This window comes from Hemiscyllium ocellatum, unplaced genomic scaffold (assembly GCF_020745735.1).
Source record: "Hemiscyllium ocellatum isolate sHemOce1 unplaced genomic scaffold, sHemOce1.pat.X.cur. scaffold_617_pat_ctg1, whole genome shotgun sequence".
NCBI lineage: Eukaryota > Metazoa > Chordata > Chondrichthyes > Orectolobiformes > Hemiscylliidae > Hemiscyllium > Hemiscyllium ocellatum.
This window is the reverse complement of record NW_026869138.1, coordinates 223,132-247,240: the sequence shown is the minus strand read 5'-3', so window position 1 is coordinate 247,240 and position 24,109 is coordinate 223,132. Positions and strand designations below refer to the sequence as shown.

The 24,109-nt window shown below is 43.7% G+C and overlaps 1 long non-coding RNA gene and 2 other non-coding genes across 3 annotated transcripts in view; 2 read left to right on the top strand and 1 right to left on the bottom strand.

Annotated features, from left to right (window-relative positions):
- LOC132814014 (uncharacterized) overlaps positions 1-24,109 on the top strand; it is a 264,361-nt gene that overhangs the window by 64,910 nt on the left and 175,342 nt on the right. The window lies entirely within an intron of this gene.
- Positions 9,025-9,106, top strand: trnas-gcu (transfer RNA serine (anticodon GCU)). Its single transcript has one exon. It is a non-coding gene; the product is annotated as a tRNA-Ser (tRNA).
- On the bottom strand, positions 21,054-21,125 carry trnah-gug (transfer RNA histidin (anticodon GUG)). The gene has a single exon. It is a non-coding gene; the product is annotated as a tRNA-His (tRNA).

Genomic DNA, 24,109 nt, shown 5'->3' with positions numbered 1-24,109 from the left:
CCGAATAGTGGGGAGAAGTTCAGTCTTTCCTTGCAGTTCTGCATTTTCTATCTGTCTCAGACCGCATTATTTGGATAAGGGTTCTGAAAAGAAGATGATTTCTTGTGCATGCATGATCTCCCTTTTTTACACCGTTCCAGAATTTCTCTATTTCCCACTCCCGCCAGACCCCTACCCCACTCCACAAACCCGTGTTTGATTGGGAGCTGAAGAACGCGTTCAAGCTGCTCTCCACCAACACTGCGTGACAATGGAAGATGAGTTCGTCCAGTTATCAATGAAGACCGCCCTGTTCCGTGAAAGCAGCTAGCGCAGCCTCCTGGGAGAAGCGAGTCAGAATGGAAAGGACCTGTGTTGAAAACTCTGTGATTCTTTCACTCTGAAACTGCAGCAATAGCCTTAGTTAACCAAAAAACTCATCTAATAAATGGTTACCACGTCTGGCGCCATTCTGGCTCGTTTGTCTCGGGTGTAATATTGCCTCAGACAGGTGACATACATGCGAGAGGCCTCAGGTTCACCTTGCGGATGAGTATTCGAATTTTTGACTGAGACGATATAATTTCGATGAGATCGAGTTCAGATAAAGATTCCAAAGCTTGAATACAAACACAAGCAAGTTCACGAACCGCATCTTCTCGGCCGTTGCTGCTCTGAGAAATGGATTGTCTAGCTTGAAATAATGCTGATCTTGCCTATGTGGATTTTGCCGAGGGCACGCCCTATACGTAGTAACCTGAATTCCTGAGTCTGGTCAAATTTTGCATTTCTCACGCTGTGATCTGCATGTCCTTGATTACTATGATCCGCCTTCAGCAATCGCAAACAAAGCTTTCCACTGTACTTAGGTCCATGTGATGATCAATCAATCAAAGCACAGTCATTTCCTCATTGCGTGGAACCAGCAGAGCGAAGGTGGGCTGCATGGCCTCAGTCTGCAGTGTGACACATTTTCTGATTCTGATTGAATTTGCAATTAAAACAGCAGAATTTGGGAAGTTACAGAGTGGTTATATTGACACAGCCGGGACACATCTGTGCCACAGTATATCACACAATAACAGTGAATATCTTTTGACATCATCCTCGAAGGTACGCTACAAAAACCTGAAGACTGCGGGAAACTGCTGTGGTCAGCAATAACAGAGCGGCCCAGAGGGATCGTGTTAGGCGCATAATCCATAAAATTAATGATTGAAAAGCATCCTTTGCTCGATGACAATTCCAGCTTTCAGTGTGTGCACTGCCACTGCCAGAATTTCGCTATAACAGTGCTCCGTTCTTCGCATTACATATTGATGAGCCTTCTACGTCCTTACACTCAATGGTATCTGAAATAGATACACCCGCCACATTTATACATTTGAGGAAACACACGTTTGAAGTTATGAAAGCATTTTTTGCCGTTCTCTGTCGGTCTCTTATGACGTGTCACTTGCCTGAGCTGGGAATACACTGGCGAAAGTGACAGAAATCAGTTGTGGCTTGCACCATGCCCATGACGCCTTGCAGTTATTCCCCACCTGTGTCACACAGCAGGGTCCTCCGGTGAAACGAACAGCCGTGAATGATATGTGGATCAATATGTTGGAGACAGCATTTCGACACAGACACAGTTTCCTATTATGAGAACAAGCACCACGAATGATGAATAACCTCAGAGAGAAGCAAGCGATCGAGATTTGCCGTGCACTCGATGGGCTGAATCGGCAAGTGAAGGACGTCACACGTCTCTGCCGTCCCTCTCCCTGTCTCTGTGACAGAGTGATTGTGGGACAAAAATAATGGCTAGCTTTTCATCCTCCCTTCCACTTTGGACTACCTGCAGCCCCGCACCTCCTGGCTGTGGGGCTGGTTCTCAGCGAGTGAGGGTTTCATTCGGAGTCACTTCATCTGGGAGTTGGGACTCATATGTTCACTGATGCCCGATTGCAGCAAAGAAGCCGACGCCTCTGAAACAAAAGCCTTTCAGCAGGATTGTTCTCCGAAGATTGATTCTGAACATCAAATGGGCAGCACAAAAATGCACTTACTGGTATTTTACTGAGGGAAGAGAGTCCACAGCGCATTTCTTTCTTTCCTACCAGCTCAGCATCTTTTTCTCTCTCTCAAATAAATGATATTTGGAAGAAGTTCGCAATCAAAGTTACTGAGTTCCAGCGGCATTCTTGCACCTGGCTGTGCCCGGGAGAGGAAGCTTCAGAGCATATGCGTACTTACACCCTCTCATAATGCCTGTTAGTGGAGAGAAATGGCTGAATACTCTGCCAATAGAGACAGCTCAGTCCCCGGGGATGGGATAAACAGCACCGTCCCGGTGGGGACATTCTGCAGATCAGACACAGTGCACTTTATCATTCGGATCATACCAGAGTGAGAGCGCTAGAGAAGGCCAATCGGTCACTCGTACCTGTGCCAACTCGGGAGTTACAAAATATTGGTGAAAGTGGAAAGTGGATTTGTTCACATTTCAAGTGTTTTCGTGAAGCAGGAAGCAGAAGAAGATACACTGAGAAGCGATTGAGATCTGACTACAGGAACAGCAAATAAGTTGTACAGCGCAGAGGAGAGCATGAAGTATTGAATTCTGGTTTATGGAATGATCATGCTTTCACGAGGCCACGCTGCTACAGAAGGAACTACATCAGTGTCTCTCAACATTGTGATGTCACAGGCAAATGTCGCCGTTACACTGCAGGAAATTCCTTTTTTCAATGTGAGGGCAGTCCATATGTAAAGTAGCTTATATATCAAATCCGTTCACATAAATAATTCCACTGCACCGCAGTGTATTGTCTCCCTTCCACTTTACCTGTCATTGTGCCTGAAGGGCTTTACTCCTTCTGTGTGTCTTTTACAATCTGTGTGATGTTGAGCAGTTGTATTGACCCATCTTCTGACAGAATTTTCCACTTCACTTCAGCCCGCCCTAACTTCGCTATCTGATCCCATTCCCGTTGTTTAGATGTTAAACGCTCGTCTCAGATCCATCCTGCCCTCACCCAAAATAAATGGAAGACTCAGTCACACTGTGATCACTGCAATCGAGGGCTATCTTCAGTCCAAGGTCTTTGATAATTCCAAAGATAAAGTTAGGACTGCAGATGCTGGAGATCCGTGTTGGTAATGTGATGCTGGAAAAGCACATCAGATCAGGTAGCATCCGAGGAGCAGGAGAATTCAGGTTTCAGGCTTCAGCCCTCATCAGGAATAAGACTTGTGAGTCAGGGCTGAGAGATAAATAGAAGTGGTGCGGGGTTGAGGGTAAATAGCTGGAAAGCAATAAATGGATGAATAGGAGGGAGAAGATAATACGTCAGAAGTGACAGTGATGGAATGGGTCGAAACTGCGGTGGCGAGCTGAAGGCTTGCGCTTGGGGGAGCGGAAATGTGGAAACTGTTCGAATTCACATTTATCACGTGTGCAGTTAGGGCCCCAAGCCGGAAGGTGTGGCGTTGCTCCTCCAGGTGTTGGCTTGTAACGATTTGGTATTGGAGGAGGTCCAGGACCTGCATGTCTTTGACATGTAGGAGAGGGTTGGTGAAGTTAGTGGGTAAGGGTGTCCCAGAGATGTTCTCTGAAATGATCTACAAGAAGATGTCCTGTCTCCCTGATGAAGAGGAGACCACACTGGGTGCAAAGGATGCAGTAGATGACATTGGTAGCTGTACAGGTGAAGTTCTAACGGATGTGGAATGATTCCTTCGCGTCTTGGTTGGAGGTGTGGGGAGTGGTGTGGGTGCTAGTTTCACCCTTCCTATGGTGGCAGTGAAAGGTACCAGGAGAGGGTTGTGGGCTGGTGGGGGGAGTTGTGAAACGGAATACGGGGTCGTCGAGGGAATGGTCTTTTTGGAGTGCTGGCAGGGCTGCATTGCAGAATATATTTCTGGTGGTGGTGTCTCTTTGGAGGTAGCATCAGTGGCAAAATATGGTGCGTTTTATGCGGAGGTTGGTGGGTGGAAGGTGAGCACCAGCAGGTTCTGTCCTTGTTGCGTTGAGAGGCGTGGGGTTCAAGGGTGGTGGTGTGTGAAGTGGCAGAGATGCACTGGAGGGCGTTGTTAACCACATGGGAAGGCAATTTGTGATCGTAGAAGAAGACACCAACTGGGTCTTTCTGGAGTGTAATTGGTCATCCTGGGAACAGGAGGCGGAGGAATTGTGAATAAGGAATGTCGTTTTTACACGAGATAGGGTTGGAGAAGATGTAGTCTAGATACCTGTGGGAGTCGGTGGGCTTGCTGTGTATGTCTGTAATTTGTCAGTCGCCAGAGGCGGTGACGGAGAGGTCCTGGAAGACGAGGGAATTTTCCAAGATGATCCGGATAAATTTGCGTTGCGTGTGGAAGGTATTGGTAAAGTTGGCGAGTTATTGAACCTCCCAGTTGGAGCACGAAGTGGCGCCAATACATTTATCAATGTAGCAGAGGAGCAGGTGGAGGATGGTGTATGTGTAACTGTGAAAGATGGACAGTTCCGTGTGTCTGACAAACAGGCAAGCATAGCTTGGTCCTATGTGGCTGCCCATGGCTACCCGTTTCGATGGAGAAAGTGCGAAGATTGGAAAGAGTAGATGTTGATTGTGAGGACTAGTTCAGCCTAGTTCAGGATGAGGATGGAAAGGTACTGGTTGGGATGGTGTGAGATTAAGAAATGGAAGGCTTGCAGACTTCTGTCATGCCAGATGGATTTGTACAGGGACTGGATGTCCATGGTGAAGATGACGCGTTGGGGGCCAGAAAACCGAAATTCTTGGAGGAGGTAAAGTGCATAGGGGTGTCACGAATATAAGTGGGCATATCCGGGCCCGGGGAGATAGGATTGTGTCGAGGTAGAAAGAGATGATTCGGATGGGACAGGCGCAGGCTGAGACAAAAGGTCGACTGGGGCAGTCAGGTTTTTGAATCTTAGGAAGGAGGTAGAATCGGGGAATGCACGGTTCACGGAGAATGAGGTTGGAGGTTGTGGATGGGAGATGCCCAGAGGTGATGTGATTGTGGATGGTCTGGGAGATGATGGTTTGGTGATGGGAGGAGGGGTTGTGATCGGGGTCAGTCAGAGGAAGTGCCTGCGAGTTTGTATCTGCCTTCAGCTTTGTCCCTCAACCCGACTCACAAGCCTAATTTCTGATGAATGGCTTATACCTAAATCGCCGATTCTCCTGCTCCTCAGATGTTGCCTGACCTGCTGTGTTTTTCCAGTACAACACTCTCTACTCATTCATTTCACACAAGCAGGTCCATGCTGTCTGTTTGATTCTCGAGAGCACTGTCCTCATGAACTGTGACAAAATCTGCCAATCTGAAACAAAAACAGAAATTGCTGTAAAATCACAGGTGTGCAGGAACCATCTGTGGAGATGAATCACAGTTAACGTTTCACATCCACTGAGTCCATCTCTCCACAAATGCTGCAAGACGTCCTGAAATTTTCCAGCAATGTCAGTTTTTATTTGATTTTCAACATCAGCATTTTTTCTTTTATGATTTCTTATTTTCTGCCAAAAGATTTGGCTAAAGATTACGTTAAATGTTTTAAATATGACTGCGATAGAACGGCCAGATTCCACCAGCCCGCTACTTTTATTTGGTTCACGTGACCAATGCCTTTCCACTTGTCCACCGCCCCCTGCAGCTGCACTGCATATAAATTGACAAAATTGTGGCATTCTCTCGGATTGGTAATCAGGAGCGAGATTGATTGAAATTGTTGAAAATGTAAGATAAATTGAGAAAATACAGGATATTAAACGGGAAACTGAACGGGAAAGAGAGAACAGCGAATGACAGCTTTTTGACAAAACTGAAATGTAATTCCTCAAGATTCAGAAAGTGCTTTCATCCACAAACATACCACAATGCGGAATGTAATTTTGGGGACAACCAATGCAAGCAGATTGCAAAATCTTAGTTTTAAAATCTTACTGCAACTCTTTTGGTCTTAATGAACGCACACATGGGATTCGGTGCTGTTATGATCCCCTAAACTGGAGAAGGAAATCCTTGCCTTCGAGGATACGTGGGGAATGTTTACTGATTTATCCCAGTAATGGCAGGACTGTCCTCTGGAAGCATATGAGTAAAATTATTCAATGTTCCATGGAGTATCGAATGAGTGGTGAAGGGAATGTCTCCATTCACAAATTAATCATTCAGTAGAATTCAATACAGGGACTCATGTAATGATGAACAAGTTGAACAAGAACACGGACATACAATGCACATTAACTATGACAATTACTCTGTGAAAACTGTTGATTTCAGATCTACGGCGGCCTTTGGTGATGGCATTTGCTGTCCAGAAACAGTCTGCACTGGAATGACTGGAGACACACTACGAAGTATTTGAACTTCAGACGCCTTTAGAAATAGCTGAGACTCACTTAGGGCATGGGGAGTTAGAGATGTTGACCTCATAAACCTTTCGAACATTACGTGGAAGAATAATGGGAGTGATAGATAATTTTCGTCTCCATAGAGACGATGTTCACGAACTGGAGAGAAAATAATTTACCTTATTGGAGTTTATACATACAGGCGTCATATTTAAAAAGCAAAGAGTTCATAGTGTAACTGTGAAATCTGTAGGTCACCCTCAGTGGGAACATTGTGTGTAATCCTTGTCCTCATGCTCCACCAAAAACATGTACAGAGGCACAGACTCTGTTTCCTGGATAGCAAGATATTAGAACGCCAATGACGTTGTTTACTGAGACATAAGGACATCAGAAAGAATGCAAACGGGATGATAGAAAGAATGAAGGAGTTTATTCACAAGATTTGGAAATGCTGGTGCTGAATCACGCAAGTTTGATGTAAACAAATGAGATTTCCATAAAACGTGAGGGTTGAATGACTAAATCGGGGAAACTCCTTCTTTCGTGTGAATCAATAACTTCAGTTAGAGCTTCAAAACCATGAGTGAATGTTTGGATGAGAGTTTCTTCCACTCAATAGAGTTAGTCAAATCGTGAACGGCTTTCCAGAAATAAAGTGTAGAATCTGATTTCACAGTGTTTTAAAAGATACCCGAAAAAACATACAAGGAGAAAGTCTTTCATTGAGAGAAATTCAGTGTGGTTGCGTAAAAAATTCGAATTTGGTTGACTTCAGACACAAAGACATTTCATGAACACGTACAACTGAATAAGATTGAGTATAAAAAGTTCATGGATTGGTAAGCTGTGGCGTATTATTCAAGGTGAAACGCTGTAAATGGAGCTGATGTCCTAAAATAACTGCAGACAGAAGTTATATCCTAATGATAGGAATTGAATCGTCACTTGGACTTTAAAGATTTGACCTCATTCACATGATGTTACGTATATTTCCTACATTCTTAACTCAACCCAAGAAATGCACCAAGAAGATTGTGTCCTTTTGTGTTGTTAACCCGCTGTACTTCTCTGCAGCACACCATTGAAGATAAAATCTGCTCAAACCAACATTCAATTCAATACGAAATTCAAACGGTCCTATGTGTGTTTTTTTGCTTTTGATTATTGCAATAACCTTTGTGAGTTTGTAACAAACTGCATAACATGAAACCAGTTCAGCATCTATTTTCCCGGAGATTAACGCAGTGCACATGTCAAACGTTATTCATCTGCTGAAAAATCAACTTTGCCTCTCTCTCCACACCTGTCTCTTCACGTTTTAAAAACTTGTTTGTTGATCAAGGAGTCATTATCCAGAAAAGGACGTTTGCCAATCCACAAACACGGCTATTTTCCCATAAACTTGGCTTTGCTCAATATCACCTTCCATCCCTACCCTCAAGACAATAAAGAATTGAAGCTGCTCCAGGTGAGGCTCAAATTTAAAACTTCGAGAGAGCACAGCCCATTATATTGGCACAGAGATACTGTGCACTGCCCACCTGCAGCACAGGAGCAACACATTAATGCTTACCTCCACGTTCCTGGTTGTACCTTAACGTTTGGGAAACTGAGTTTCTCTGATTCCATGGCTTGTAACGATCATCTTCACCAGTGGTTCTGTACCTGAGTGAGGAAAGTGGTGAGCTACTCATTGCAAAGATGGGTACGTTGTTGAAATATACAATGTCAACATTTGCCTTCACTAACCAATGTACATTTTATTTTGTTTTTTATCTGTTGAAATCTTAAAATTTTCATCTTTAATAGATTCAATGACAGATCTCCATTGTGACTCTGGCATCAAATTCGAAAGTGTAAACACCCTCTGAATTCTTCCACCACAGTCCGTTGTTTGGGAAGTGTTCCTGTTGTGGGAAATGAACTTCCCCGTGTGTCAACTGCTGCTCCCAGCATTCTCTCTGGTACTGCACTCATTTTCCTTCTGACACTTCCTCACTGTGTTGCTGTGATCATACAGTGACTTGTTGTGGCATGTCCCAGGAAAATGACACAGATCAAGGTTTTTGCATTGTTGAATTCAATTGTCAGTTTAGCCTCATTTAGGATTGTGAAATTGTCTGTTGTGTACACAGGTGTGTGTCAAAAATATCTGAGCCGAAGAAAGGTGTTCCGAATAATGACATTGAGCACTATGCACTCTCCTCCAGTCTGGAAAACAATTCCGCACAGGCAATTTAATCGACAATAGACAATAGGTGCAGGAGTAGGCCATTCTGCCCTTCCAGCCACACTACCATTCATTATGATTATGGATGATCATTCTCAATTAGTATCCTGTTCCTGCCTTATCCGCACAACACTTGATTACACTACCCTTATGAGCTCTATCCAACTGTTTCTTGAAAGAACACCTCCTGCTTTTTCGGGTTCTTCATTCCGTTGACTTCAAATATTCACAGAATTCAACAGACTTTGTTACATAATCTATTCTTCATTTTTGTTCAGATCACTGTGAGCAGAGTGTCACAGTGGGAATGCCGTTGCCCCACAACTCAGAGGTCAGACCATAGTCTTCGGACCGTACTGTGCTACTTAGCATTTCACCAGACCAGGGAGAAATATCTGCTGTTCTGCATAATTTACGCAATTCACTTATTGAAAAGTTCATACAAATGCTAGCATATGTGACGAGGTGGCCGAGAGGTTAAGGCGATGGACTGCTAATCCATTGCGCTCTGCGCGCGTGGGTTCGAATCCCACTCTCGTCGCTGTTTTCAATGTTGCTATTTTTGTATGTTGACACCTGTCTTATTGAAATTGGAACTCCAATGGTCAATTTATATGCATCGACGCTATAAAATCTCAAAGAATAATTTGAGTCAGTTGCCTAAACTGCATTGAAACGTAGATCACATTGGGATAATGAAAAGCAACGCGATTTTCTTTTTCAAGTCGAGCAGCTGGGACCTTTTATCGTATGAAAGAGATCCAGGAAAAACAAATAACAAGAGATGTGAAGGGCGTGTTTATGTAATGGGATTCTTAATGACTGTTTTGTCAAATCAAATCTGGAGCATGTTGAGTAGAAGTGATTCATCTTGGTGAGAAGAGTACAGAGAGACAGCACAAAATAGTGGAAATATTTCAAAAGGGGCAGGGCGTGGGTGTAGGGGCACCGAGAACTGGCTATAAATGCACAGTAGAGAATTGCAGATATGGGTGCCATGCATAAGTACGGAAAGACTTACACATTGCTCTCTTCCTCGCCCGTTGCTCTCGCTATGGATGAAGGCTATGAACAAGGCACAGATAAACACAAGATGTGAGAATCAAGCTCCAAAACGTTATGCACACACTGGATGCATCACATTGAACAATGAACATCTGGAGAAGTCAGCATGTTGACTGTAGGGACTGAACCTAAACTGTGGATCAATAATCGCAAATTCATGCAGCATTAGCACGAAAAATGATTTAATGTGCCTTTATACGCATGTCATTAATAGACGTTTCTTTCTAATACCCGTGTGGTTGAAAGAAGAGGACACCACATGTCAAGATGGATGACAACGTAGTTCACCCATGAATGCCCTCTGACTCAGTTCACGGTGAATTAAGAATGAATAACAGATCCTCTTCAGACCAATGATTACAATCCCTGGGAGAATAAGGAAGAATAAAAATACATGGATAATGCGGAAAATGGGAATCGTGCCTTTGTGGACTCGAATTCAATTGATTATCAAACTAAACAGACACAAGAATACCCGCAGTACCAAGCAGTCAGGGCCATGGGGTGTCTGCAGGATGGGATTCAATTACCTGCTCATGTTAAAACTCACTTGCTCAGTCACAATACACACAGGTCATTCACCACTCTCATACGTGAGAAGTGATCACTCTGTAGACCAACTGACGGAGTCACTAGCAAGTTTACAAATGACAGCAGGAATTAAATTCTACTGTAATTGCAGCTGTTAATCCCAACCAGCAATGAACCCTGTTTGGATGGGTGTTTCCAGTGGAGTTCCACAGTTTTCTGATGTAGACCAAATATTTAGACTTAGTTATAGGAGCCATGGTTCAGAGGTTTGCTGACGATGCAACAATTGGTCGCGTAGTTGACTATTATGAAGAATGTCAGAGAATGCAGGGATGCATCAATCAGGTGGAAAGGAAAAAAGTCGAACAGAATTGAATCCAGACCAATGAGTGTTAAAGAAATTTGGGAGAAGAAACAATAACAGTGAGTATCCTATGTGGTGTAGACAGACAAAGAGATCTTGGAATGGACATTCATGATCACTGAAGATCAATGGACAGGGGAATCAGTTGTACTGAAGTGCGTACTGTAGATGCTGGAGATCAGAGTCAAGATTAGAGTGGTGCTGAAGAAGCACAGCAGGTCAGGCAGCATCCGAGTTGCAGAAAGAAATGACGTTTTGGGCAAAAGCCTTCATCAGGAATAAGGCTGGGAGCCTCGAGGTTGGAGAGATAAATGGGAGGGCTGGGGTTTGGGAGAATTTGGCTGACAGTGCAATAGGTGGATGGAGGAGGGGATAAGAGTGTTAGGTCGGAGAAGAGGGTGGAGTGGATAGGTGGGAATGAAAATAGACAGGTGAGACAGGTCAGCAGGACGGTGCCAAGCTGGAAGGTTGGAACTAAGGAAAGGTGAGGGAGAGGAAATGAGGAAACTGGAGAAATCCACATTGATGCAATGGGGTTGAAGTGTCATAAGGCAGAAGATGAGACATTCTTCCACCAGGCGTCGGGTGGTGAGGGAGTGGTGGTGGAGGATGCCCAGGACCTGCATGTCCTCGGGAGAGTGGCGGGGGAGTTGAAATGTTCAGTCACGGGCATTGGGGTTGATTGTTGCCGGTGTCCTGGAGATGTTTTCTGAAGCGCTCTGTGAGAAGGTGTCTGGCGGCCCCACTCTAGAGGAAACTGCATCGATAACAACGAATGCAATAAATGACATGTGTGGAAGTGCAGGTGAAATTTTGATGGATGTGGAAGGCTTCTTTGGGGCATTTGGCGGAGGTGGAGGGTGCGTGGGCTCAGGGTTTGCAATTCTTGTGGTGACAGAGGAAGGTGTTGGGAGGGAGGTTGGGTCATTAAAGGGCGTGGACTTGACTAGGTAGTCGTGGAGGGAACTGTCTTGTCGGAAAGTGGATGGGGTGAGGAGGGAAAAATATCTTTGGAGGTCAGTGTTACTGATTTCTTTTGAAAAGCCACTGACTCCCACAGCTATCTGGATTACACCACCTCCCAAACCACCTACTGCATAAATACTATCCTGTGTTCAGAACTCCTCCACCTCAACCGTATCTGCTCCCAGAAGACCAGTTCCAACCTAGAACACACCTGATGGCCTCCTTCTTTAAGGAGCGGAACGTCCCCTCCCATGTGTTTGAAGATGTTCTCTAACGCATCCCAGCCATGCCCTGCACCTCCATCCATGAACCCCACACCTCAAAACACGGCCAGGACAGAACAAGGACAGAGGAAGGGCCTCACCTTCCATTCCACCAACCTCCGCATAAATCAATTATAACTCGATATTTTCACCACCTCTAAATTGACCCCACCAGCCGGGATATATTTCCCTTCCCCAAACCTATCCACTTTCCTCAAAGACCTTTCCAATGGACGACCATTTCCTCCCGGCACCTTTCTCTGCCACCGCAGGAATGCAAAACCTGAGTCCACATCTTGCCCCTCACCTCTGTCCAAGGCTCCAATGGAGACTTCCACATCCATCAAAAGTTCACCTGTACTTCCACACATATCACTCGTTACACCTGCTGCTCCAGATGCGGTCTCCTCTAAATTGGGTAGAGCGATGTCTTCTAACAGAGCACTTCAGAGAACATCTGCAGAACACCTGCAAGAATCAATTCCACTGCCCCATGGTCAAACATTTCAACTCCCCCTCCCTCTCCCCTGAGGACTCGCAGATCCTGGACCACCTCCATCGCCATTCCCTCACCACCTGACACCTGGTGGAAGAACGCCTCATCTTCTTCCTCGGGATCCTTCAACCCCATGGCATCAATGTGGACTTCATCATTTTCCTCAATTCCTCTCACCCATCTTACCCCAGTTCTAAACTTCTAGCTCAGCACCGTCCTCCTGACCTGTCCCACCTGCGTATCTTCATTCTTACCTATCCATTCTACCCTCCTCTCTGACATATCACCTTCACCTACTCCTCTATCTACCTACTGCACTCTCAGCGACCTTCTCCCCAGACCTAGGCCCTCCCATTTATCTCTCCACCCCTAGGCTCACAGTCTTGTTCCTGATGAAGGGCATCTGCCTGAAACAGTGAATTTTCCTCAGATGCTGCTGGACCTGTTGGACATCTCCAGCACCACTTTCATCTTGAGGAGAATCAGTTGAATGAGATGTTTTTTGGATATTTTCGATGGTTGACCACAGGTTGAGGACGATAGTAGAATTTAGCACACACCAGTATAGCGAATAGCTGAAGGACTGAGCACAAGTCTGGTCACTGCATTAATCAACATTTATTAAATTTTAAGATAAAAGATGGAGGTCTGAAGTATGCAACTTTTCCCATCAAGACTGCTTTACTATTCAATGAGTTTATCACTGATTTCTATCCAAGTCAGGGTGCTATGGGCCTTGGAGGGGAACTTTCAAATGGTAGTGTTTCGTTGCATCTTCCAACCTTGTCCTTCGAGTCAGTACTGTTGTTGAGCTTTGAAGGTTCTGTCAAAAATGCCCGGATGACTTACGCCAGTGCATTGTGTAGTTGGTGCATTCTCTGCAATTGTGCCTTAGCGGTGAAAGGACTAAATATTCAGGTATTGAAGAGGGTCCAATCAAGTGACTGCATTGTCGTGGATGGTGCCTAGTACCTTAAGTGTTATTGAAGTTACACCCATCTAGGCAAATAGAGAGAGTTATGTTCCACATCTAATTTGTGCCTTATAAACGATGTAGGATTCATGGAGCAATGAGTTAGAACGTAGAGCATAGAACAAGGAACAATACAGCACAGAACAGGCCCTTCGGCACACGATGTTGTGCCAAACAATTGTCTTAGCGTCAGCATCTATCCATGTACCTATCCAATTGCCGCTTAATGGTCACCAGTAATGCTGACTTGGCCACTCTCACAGGCAGGGCATTCCATGCCCCCATCACTCTCTGGGTAAAGAAACTACCCCTGACATCTCCCCATACCTTCAACCTTTCACCTTAAATATATGTCCCCTTGTTACACTCTATTGTACCCGGGAAAAAAGTCTCTGACTGTCTACTCTATCTATTTCCCTGATCATCTTATAAACCTCTATCAAGTCATTCTTCATCCTTCGCCGTTCCAATGAGAAAAAGCCTAGCACTCTCACCTATCCTCGTACAACCTATTCTCCATTCCAGGCAACATATTGTTAAATCTCTGCACCCTCTCTAAAGCTTCCACATCTTTCCGAAAGTGAGGCGACGATAACTGCACACAGTACTCCAAGTGTGGCCTTGCTAAGGTCCTGTACAGCTGCAGCATCACCTCACGACTCTTGAATTCAATCCCTCTGCTAATGAACGCTAATACACCATAGGCCTTCTTACAAACTCTATCCACTTGAGTGGCAACTTTCAAAAAGCTATGAACATAGACCCCAAGATCCCTCTGCTCCTCCACCTTACTAAGAACCCTACTGTTAACCCTGTATTCTGCATTCTTATTTGTCCTTCCAAAATGGACAACCTCACACTTGACAGGGTTGCACTCCATCTGCCTCTCCTCAGCCCAGCTCTGCATCATATCTAAGTCTCTTTGAAGCCGACAACAGCCCTACTCACTATCCACAACTCCACCAATCTTCGTATCGTCTGCAAATTTATTGACCCACCCTTCGACTCCCTCTTCCAAGTCATTAATAAAAATTACAAACAGCAGAGGACCCATAACTGAACCCTTCGGAACTCCACTTGTAACTGGACCTCAGGCTGAATATTTACCATCTACCACCACTCTGACTTCGACTGGTTAGCCAGTTGTCTATCCAACTGGCCAAATTTCCCACTCTCCTCGGCCTCCTGACTTTCCACAAGCCACCATAGGGAACCTTATTAAATGCCTTATTAAAATCCATGTACACTACATCCACTGCTCTACCCTCATCCACATGCTTGCTCACCTCCTCAAAAAAATCAATAAGTTGAGTTTATAATCAAAAACTGGCTATCAACGAACATGTTTTTTGGTGACAGAGTGTTTATGTGGAGTAATAGAGTCATAGAGATGTACAGCATGGAAACATACCCTTCGGTCCAATCCATCCATGCCAAACAGATATCCCTAACCAATTTAATTACGCCTGCCTGCACCCAGCCCATATCGCTCCAAACCCTTCCTATTCATATACCCATCCAAATGCCTCTGAAAGTTGCAATTGTCCCAGCCTCCACCACGTCGTCCGGCAGAGCACTCCATAAACATCCTACCCTCTGCGTGAAAACGTTGCCCCTTAGGTCTCTTTTATATCTTTCCCCCCACCCTAAACCTATGCCCTCTAGTTCTGGATTCCCCAACACGAGGGGAAAAACCTTGTCTTTTTATCTTATCCATGCCCCACATAATTGTCTAAACCTCTATAAGGTACCCCCCCGTTAGCTCTGACGCTCCAGGGAAAACAGCCCCAGCCTGTTCAGCCTCACCCTGTAGCTCAAATCCTCCAACCCTGGCAACATCCTTGCAAATCTTTTCTGAACCCTTTCAAGTTTCACAACATCTTTCAGATAGGAAGGAGACAAGGAATGCACGCAATATTCCAACAGTGGCCTAACCAATGTCCTGTGCAGCCGCAACATGACCTCGCAACTCCTGTACTCAGTACTCTGACCAATAAAGAAAGCATACCAAACGCCTTCTTCACTATCGTATCTACCGGCGATTCCACCTTCAAGGAGCTATGAACCTGCACTCCATGTCTCTTTGTTATGCAACACTCCCTAGGACCTTACTATTAAGTGTATAAGTCCTGCTAAGATTTGCTTTCCCAAAATGCAGCACCTCACATTTATCTGAATGAAACTCCATCTGCCACTTCTCAGCCCATTGGCCCATCTGGCCCAGATCCTATTGTAATCTGAGGTAACCCTCTTCACTGTCCACGACACCTCCAATTTTGGTTTCATCTGAAAACTTTCTATCTGTACCTCTGATGCTCGCATAAAAATCATTTATGTAAATGACAAAACATAGAGGATCCAGCACCCATGCTTGTGGCACTCCACTGGTCACAGGCCTCCAGTCTGAAAAACAACCCTCCACCACCACCCTCTGTCTTCAACCTTTGAGGCAGTTCTGCATCCAAGTGGCTAGTTCTCTCTGTATTCTGTGAGATCTAACCTTGCTAATCAGTCTCCATGCAGACTCTAGTCGAACGCCTTACTGAAGTCCATATAGATCACATCTACTGCTCAGCCCTCATCAATATTCTTTGTTAATTAGTCAAAAAACTGAATCAAGTTTGTGAAACATGATTTCCCACGCACAAAGCTATGTTGACTATCCCAAATCAGTCCTTACCTTTCCAAATACATGTATATCCTGTCCCTCAGGATTCCCTCCAACAACTTGCCCACCATCGAGGTTAGGCTAATAGCCAGTCTCAATCCCTTTTTCCTAAATACTAGCTCCGTGGACGATTACTCAGGGGAACTGGGTTACAGTAAAACCATTGAGTGCCAATGGGATACGATTAGGTTCTCATTTGTCAGAGTTATCATTACTCTATTTCATCCTTGTGTGGACAAATCTGATTCCAATCGCTGTCTGATTTCAATTTCCAACTCCCTCTGTGCTTGAAATTTCAACCGTTGCCTTACATAACTGTCTCCACCTGCCTTAATAATATATAAGGCCGCTGCAGGGGACAGCAGAGATTTACGAGGATATTGTCAACACCGGAGAAAATGGAGCTCAGTGGAATTTTTTTTAGGCTGGGATTATTCTCCTTGAAGCAAAGGAGGCGGAGGGGAGCTCTATAAACACATAATTACGTTTATAAACATTCAATATTCGTGGGACCTTGACAGGGTAGATATGGGCAGGTGGTTAACCCTCAGGTATGAAGTGCACCAGAGGACATGAATTCAGAATTAGTTATTGCCTATTTAGTTCAGAAATGAGGATTAATTTCTTTGCTCAGGGGCCAGTGAATCGGTGGAACTCCTAACCAAAACTGTTGTTGAGGCTGAGTTTTCTGTATTTCCAAACTGTACCAGACTGATATTTAACCAGAAAGACGATGAAGCTCTGTCGAGGTAAGGCAGGAGAATGGAGTTGAGGATTATCAGATCAGCCATGAATTCATTGAATGGTGGAGCAGACTCGATGGGCTCAATGGCCGACTTGCAATTCTACATCATTTTGTCTAACACATTATTTAGTGATAAGTTTAGAATTCTGTGGTGATGGGATGTAGTGATAGAAAAGTTTTCTCAAACTGATCAGACAGACCAGCAACGAGGCTCATAAGCTGATGAACAAGAAATGTGCTGTCGCCTGGAAACAACAAATGGCATTGTGCACACCACAGATGGGTATGTGCAGAAGGTGTGATTGCTGATAAAATTGGGGGAATCTAGTGTTGTTGGCAAGATGGTGATCATGCTGGACGATGGATCGCGGTATGAATCACACAGCAATAGTTTGTGAAAGAATGTAAAATTTGTTTCATTAAAGAAGTTTTCTGCAGTTCCAATTCCACCTGACTGTTTAAAATACTGATCAGACCTTTATGTGGAATGTTACATCAAAATATTCATTCACAACACCACTGGATAAACTATTGATCTAATCTCTCCTTATTTGTTTCATTTGATGTAAATTCAGAGAAAGTCAAGATGGAATGAAAGGATGAACGGAATGTTGCACTCAATTTTATTATCCCAATTTAACTTACAACAGAAACAAATTGCTTTATTTCGACTTTGATGTGGTATAGATTTATCACAAATCTCCGGTGCAATGAAGGGCAAGAGCAAATTTCTCCATCCAATGTCTACTAAAGATGCGAGGCACGGAGGGAAACCACAGCTGCGTTTGATAGAAGTAACAGCCAGAGTAGGATTCAAATCCACACATGCATAAAAAAATGCAACCATCGCTTTAACCTTTGGGCCACTTTAGCCCGTGGCAAAGGGCGAATCCACATCATTATGTTTCTGCTTTCAGCGGGACAATAGTACCAGCAAAATCCAATGAATTTACATCGTCCTTGGAAGGAATACCTGTCCTTGATTCATTCCGATTCGGAATTGTCTCAGAATGAACCAGCGAACAAGAAATTCCCGTCACATTCACACGCACATTTAGTCTTGACTCATAATTTCTTCACATAGTTTCTCTCTCACGTGAAGAAGTATATATGGAGAGAGAAGTGAAGGTGATGTATTAGCTCGATAGTCTTTCTCATATGACTGAACCCGGACTGGGTAAAATTCCCAGAAAAGCAGTTTTGTTCATTTCATTTTATTAATTTTGCTGCAACCTCACTCTGTTCATTGCAATGATCGGAAGTGAATTGGATTTCTATCATTGGAACGTTTAATGTTGTATTCAATTTTGCTCCGAAAATATTTCAGTTTAAATGAAATACTGATGAGAAAAACAGAAGGTTGAACTACAAGAAAAGATATCAGTTTTGATGCTTAATTACTTTGGCAGATTTCAGTGGGTATCAAATGAACCCAACATCACGGCGAATATCCTCCATTTAAGGCATATGATTAAAGCAGGAAATCGATACTCAAGAGACGAGTCATTTCCTGTTCATTATTGAAGATCTTCCCTTGACAATATACCAAATCGGCTCTGTTGCATTTATAATACTTCATGGGGAATATTAATTTAAATCTTTCAAAACTCTTAATTTTTTTGCTGAATCTTTTTTAGCTGCATACGTTTCCGATTTTTCTTTACATCTAAAGTTATCCAAAGTAGACTTTGTTTCCTCGCACCTTCCATCCTCCACACCCCTCTTTTACACTTTTACCTGGCCACAGGCTGTCTCTCTCTCCTGGTGAAACTCACTGCTTGTGTGTCGCGAAATATGCCTTTCCAAATATTTTGGAAACGGATTCTCAGAGTGACAGAAATTCTATTCCCATCATTTCTTTGTCCTACATCGATATTCTTGAAAGAGTGACGTTCAGATATTTACCGAATTGAAATAGAGAATTTACCACCTATTTCCTCTCTCCAAACCTCACATACTCTGGAAAACTTACATTCGGTTTTATTTTGTTCAGTTTCAAATTTTCAAACACACAAATAAATAAAATTCTATCCCCACTAAACGCTGTCAGCATAATATCTAATGTCTTTGTACCCCAGTAAGCGCTGGCATTGTCCTCTCTCTGATAGAATCACGGATTCCCGACAATGAAGAAAGTACAATTCAGCCAATCGAGTCTGTAAGGACACTCTGAAGAAAATCTCAACCAGACCTAGCTCCAGTCTCTATCCCCGCATACCTCTGGCTTGTTATTTCAAATAAACCTACTGAAATAAAAACCTGGCATCGTGTGACTTTATCACTGCGTTCCCTATGACTAATTCACTTAACTTATTGAATTCACTCCCTGGACACATCAGCGCAATTTAACATGGCCAATCCACCTAACCTACAGACTTAACAGCAGAGTGAAATACTGAGCAAAGGTACCACCACATTGAACACTATCTGTATCATGTTTAATGGTTTTACACACTGGTAACTCAGCCTAGTGAAAGCAAGCTGCGCCCATCGACCCGAATTCAATGCATCCAAACGCGGTTCTACGCTGTACAACCTCATTAGTGCTGCTGGAAATGATTCTGCACTCAGATCTGAATGGGTTTACTCTGTTTTCTTCCTCAGATTCCTGCTTTAAATAAACATATCAGTCAGGAACAACTCTATATAATGGTTTTCATTGCAGCACAAACACAATGTGCAGTTTGCAGAAGTTACGTGTTAGCACTTTCACTGACACACTCTCTCCCCAGGAGCTGCAGTCCTTCCCCAGCTGATTCTGACAGCACTGTCCTTCCTGTGACACGTCCCACCGAGAATGGAAGGCCAGGCATTAATAACCTTCACTGGATAACAGAGTGACGGATTTAAAACATTTTCGATGCCCCCAGCGGAGAATTGAGTCCTGAGACAGGAGGGGACACTAACCACGATACTGTGGAGGACAACAACATCGAAGGAAGCCCTTCAGCCTGTTGTGCCCGCACTTGTCCAACACAACTGCTCAACGACCTCAATCAAGTTTTCCATCGTTTCGCCCATAGACTTACATTCCTTGTCATCACAAATTCACATCTGAATTTTTTTCAGGTTAAAAATGTTTCCGCCTCTCTGACCCTTTCCGCACATATAATCAAACCTTTCTGCCTTTTCCCGAAATCTCTTGGCCCCAGTGTTCGATCCCTCCATCAATAACAAACGCTTCTTTCAGTCTATCCTATCCATATCCGTCATTATTGTGTACATCTCAGTTATGTCTTCTCCAATCTCCTCTGCTCGGCGACAAACAACCCCAGTCTGTTCAATCTCTCCTCATAAGTGAAACTCTTCTGCCCAGACAATATCCCATTGAATCTTTCCTGCAACGTTCGCAGTGACATCACATCATTGCTATACTGTGAGTTGCAGAACTGCACACAGGAATCTAGCGAGAGCTAAATTAACTTTTTTCCTATTCTGTTACAGAATGAGGGCGTGACTGTCTCGGGAGCATTGATTGCGGTCCCTAATTGCACAGCGGGTAGTCGAGACTCAACCGTATAGCAGTGAGTCTGGAGTCACATCGAGGCCTGACCAGGTAAGAATAGTAGGTTCCTTCCTCAAAGGACGTCAGTGAACACGATGGTTTTGTTTTTTTCAACAATTGGCCATGTATTTATAGGTGTTATTAGATTCGTAATTCCAGATATGTATTGTATCCCAATTCTAACACCTGGCATGGTTGGAGTCAAACCCGGGTCTCTGGTCCATTTGCTCTGTATCTGAGTTAACAGTTCCGTGGTAACAGTGCTCGGCCATTGCGGAAAACCCGTGAAACTAATCTGTCTGAAAGAAGTCGCTTTTCCTCGATATTGTCCTGTGTCATTTTCCTGAGCTTGACCGCCCATAATCGCAAGTCCATATCAGTAAAAGCTGCTACCTGAGGATTGACCTCACAACAGCCGTAACCAAATGGATCAGCTGATCTGCAGGTCCCGATGGTGGGGTTGGGGCATGTTCACCCAGCAACGGTGACCGCAGCAGCACAGACTGAACACTATCAATGTGAGAGTCTGTGTTCGATTCTGCAATGCCTTAATGAAATAGGAAATGACTCCGCAACCACATGATGAAAGAGCAGTGCTCCGAAAACTAGTGCTCAGTTAAACCTGTTAGACTCCAACCTGGCGTTGTATGGTTTTTAACTTTTTACACCATAGTCCAACACCGGCATCTCTAAATTAATGTAATGGGGCTGTGGGATGAAAAGTTCAGTTAGTGATCGTAGGAAGGAGTGAAATCTCTGAGAACGGGTGGATTTGAATTCTGACATATGAAATAAAGAGATGTGAGCGAGCAGAATTTGAAGGGAAAAGATCATCACCTTGGAAAAAATTACCTTACCCAAACAACTGATTCCTTTGTGTTTCCCAAGAGCTGTAGCAGATAGAGAAATTACTGCCGTGACTCGGATTCGAACCGAGGTTGCTGCGGCCACAACGCAGAGTACTAACCACTATACGATCACGGCATCCCACAGATGAGAGCGCTGATAGTATGCAATAAATACAGTCTGATAGGACATATTAGGCAGCGCAAATAATGCACAATATCAGTGCTAAGCGAACAGTGGCAGATATGTGGGAACTCAGAATGGGCTGACCGTTTAATATCGGTTCCCCCAGAGGCTGTGGTGATTCCATCATTAATATGCTGAAGGCTGAGATAAGTAGATTTCTCCAAAACATCAAAAACTCCGGGGACAGTACAGGTGTTGTTGAAATGTATGCTTCAATCGTAATGCAGTTTAACATTGGCTACTTCACCAGTTTCCCCACACAAGGCAGTAACCACTGCTGCTACATAGTCCCAATTCCCAGCCCCAGATTCAGAGGAACTGAGTAGCGCAGTCGCGAAGATGTACAAAAAAGCTTTATCAGCCAGTGGGTGGTTGGAATTTGGAATATACTATCTGCATTGTTCAGAGCGACAGAAACCCTTACAATCTGAATAAATATTCAGATGTGAGCTTGTGATGCCAAGACATATAAGTCTGTGGAATAAGAATTGTGAAATGTGATTCAGTTCATTAGGCAGTTGTATTTGAGAAGTGTGGCCACATTTGGTTGAAGGGCCTCCTTTGACACTCTTGTTCTCGGTAGTATAGTAGTTAGTATCCCCGCCTGTCACAGGGCTCAATTCTCCGCTGGCGACAGTGTAAATATTTTAAAACTGTCGCTCCATTCCCAAGTGCGGGTATTGATACCTGTCCTTCTATTCTAGATGGGGCATGTCACAGGAAGGACAGTGCTGCCTGAATAAAGGTGGGGAAGGACTGCAGCTCTCAGGAAGGCTGTGTGTCAGTGAACGGCCAAACACGTGCCTTCTGCAAACTTCACCTTGTGACTGTGTTGGAATGAAAAGTATTTGACAGACTTGTTCCGGATTGAAGTGTTTACTAGAAGCAGGAAGCTGAGGAAGAAACAACGTAAACACATTCAAATATGAGTGCAGAAACATTTCCCGCAGCACGAATGAAACTGTAAAGGACAGAGTACCGTTTCGATACATTGAATTTGGGTTCATTTATTCTGATGAGGCTGTTACCAGGGTATAAAACTATTGCAAAATGATACAGCATTTAATCAGTATGATGGAACATTGTCTCAGTAATTCGCACTGGTGTTCAGAGGGAGGGTTGGGTTGATTGGCAAAGTTAAGTTGCCCTCTCCTGTCCAGGGAGTGAATTAAGTAAGTTAAGTAAATTAGCCATGGGAAATGTGGGGATAAGGTCAGAAATCACAGGACGTCAGATTATACTCCCACAGGTTTATTTGAAATCATAAGGGGGGAGGGATTCCCCTTCTTCAGGTGAAATATATGGAAATAGGGAGGGGAGGTGGGTCTAGGTGAGATGCTCTTCAGAGAGTCGATACCGGCCCGATTAACTGAAATGCTCTTTACGCACTGTAGGGTTCTGTGATTCCATGAATTGATAATGACGGGGTTTACTGGGGTGTAAAGCCATTAGAGAAGATGCTGATGGGGGTGTACTGAAGATGAGATTTTATTCACTTGTCTTCTTGGAAAACTGAGAACAGTTATCCTTTAACCAAGGAAGACTTAATGTTTTTTTTTGTAGGTTATGAAATGTTTGGTCAGAGTAAATAGGTGGAAAATTCCATCTTTCAAGTAAGTAAACAACTAGATATCAGGTGTTCAATGCCTTTAATCAAACCTTTGAAGGAGAAAGAAATGATGAGAACAGAATCGCTGTCTCTCCGAGAATCTGGTTTTCAAAATATTTTGAAAGGCACATTTGTTGATATGCAAGGAATAAATTTCACAAGGAGAGACACAGCGTGTGGGTAGGTAAAGGTGTAGGGATGGTGTGTAGTCGGTCGGAAGTTGCGGGGAAACAATGTCTAAATTAGTTGACTTTAAATGTAAAGAAATTCTTTTAATGTGTGCAGCTGAACAAGATTCGGTTCCAAAAGTCTGCATTTTGAAAGATTTGGCTTAATATTCCACCTAAAGCATTGTAAATTGAACTGAGTGGATTTTTATTTATTGTGAAGGGAAGATATTACATAATGAATAGGAAGTGACCAGTTGCTTGGAGAACGACTTCGTGCTTTCATCACATGCGTTCACATACTACAGATCGGGAGCACAGGTTTATCCAGTTGGGTTGTTCATGAGTATTTTAACCTAACACTTCACGCAAAGATCTGATCAGTATTTCAAACAGTCACTCGGCATTGGAGCCACAGAAAATTTCTCCAATGAAACAAACATTTCATTCTTTCAGAAATTTCTGCTGTCTGTGAATTATACAACGATCCAACATCCAGCGTGATCACTGACTTGCCAACTGTAAAAGATCTAGCAACTTCCTTCAGCAATCACAGCTTCTGTACACAGCCACCTGTGCTGTGCCCAGTGTCATTTGTTGCCCCCAGGTCACAAGCACATTTCTTCTTCCTGAGTTTATGAGCCTTGTTCCTGCTCTGTCTGATCGGTTTAATGAACCTTTTCTGTCACTTCATCCCATCCCCTCACAATTCTGAACTTATGAATAAAATAAAGCGTTAGACGAAATGTTAAACCAAGTGGAAGTATGCTATTCAGCGCAAGGAGTCTGCAAACCATTCAACGAACTCATGGTTGATCTGATTTGGAAATGCTGGTGTTGGAGTCGGGTGTACAAAGTTAAAAATCTCACAACGCCAGGTTATAGTCCAACAGGTTTAATTGGAAGCACACTAGTTTTCGGAGCGACGCTCCTTCATCAGGTTGCTCATACGTAATAATCATTCAATCCAGTATTTGCTGTAAATGTGGAATTTCCTCTTATTTTACCCAAAGAAACATAGTTGAATGCAAACATTTATTGTACTTCTAATCACAATAAGATTTAAGTATTTTTCATGCAACAAAATCATATAAAATTCACGCGTTTTGATGAGTCAAATGAAAAAGAGTTAACATCTCTGTATTGTTTCATTAAACAAT